This window comes from Psammomys obesus, unplaced genomic scaffold, assembly GCF_907164565.1.
Source record: "Psammomys obesus unplaced genomic scaffold, mPsaObe1.curated_primary_1811, whole genome shotgun sequence".
NCBI lineage: Eukaryota > Metazoa > Chordata > Mammalia > Rodentia > Muridae > Psammomys > Psammomys obesus.
In genome coordinates, this window is record NW_026585689.1 from 22,041,182 (window position 1) to 22,042,329 (window position 1,148).

A 1,148-nucleotide genomic window follows, 5' to 3' on the forward strand; every position below is an offset into this window, starting at 1 on the left:
GAAATCTGATCTACATAGTCAGGTTTAAGCCACACAGAACTACATTGTGAAATGCCATCTCAAAGAAATAAATACATAAGTAAATTAATAAGCTGTGATTAATGGCAAATAAATAGCTATCTTGAAAGGTATACTATTTACCCTCTAGAGAAATTTGAAAGATAATGGTGGCAACAGTTATTTCAGAACATATAACACAACAAAAAATATTATTTGCCCCAGCTATGACAATAACCAGATTGAAAAGACAAACCCCAGATAGCCCAGACAGATTGGGAGTAGGTGAAGAGAGCTCCAAGCTGAATGCTGTTCTGGACCTCCATAGGCCTCCAGGGGCTGGCTGACAATGGGGGTTGGGGTCCCCTTACAGCTCACCTCTTCTGGATCTGCTGGCTGTACCCAAGGTAGGCCAGCAGATCTGGAGTCATATACTAAAATTGGAATGATACAGAGAAGATTTTCATGGCCTTAGGGGAAGGATAACACTCAAATTCAAGAAGTGTTCCATATTTTTAAACTGTACAGATATTAACATGATGGCTTTGTACTGTGGAATGTACTTACTAAAAACAAGAGTTTGAGTTTTGTTCAACAAATGGTTAAATAATGTCAATAAATCCAGATGAGTATTTATGCACAAAAAGAAAAGGAAAAACACCCCTTGGATGTAATAGTGGCACAAATCTTATAGGCATAACCAATCACTTTCTGTTTGGTTTTGAGGCCTGTTTCTACAGGTGAAAGTTCATGATCATACTGTGCTGTGAACATGGTTGACCAACAGCCCACGGCTGCAGAGTTCACAGGTTCTAGGGGGTGAACCTACTACTATTATTATTTTTCTAAATGCATAGAATATCAAACTACATTCTAAATATATACCTGAACTCACAGGTAATATGCAGAAGTTAGTGCATTTCTCAGTCATTGTCAGAGAAGAGATTTGTGCAGAGTATGACAGTTAATACAAAGGCACCTAACAGCTCATAATGTAGTAACAGCATCTGTATAATGATCAGTTCAAAATAGGTCATCTATATCAAACCCTTTATTTCCAATGACTAGACAAAAAACATGTAAGAGTGAAGACTGAGGTGCCCTGGAGCATAACAGTGTCTTCTAAATATGACAGGAACGTTTAATTCATG

At 37.7% G+C, this 1,148-nt stretch overlaps 1 non-coding gene across 1 annotated transcript; it reads left to right on the forward strand.

Annotated features, from left to right (window-relative positions):
- Positions 1–407: 407 nt before the first annotated feature.
- On the forward strand, positions 408–514 carry LOC129667490 (U6 spliceosomal RNA). The gene has a single exon (XR_008718742.1). It is a non-coding gene; the product is annotated as a U6 spliceosomal RNA (small nuclear RNA).
- Positions 515–1,148: the final 634 nt, after the last annotated feature.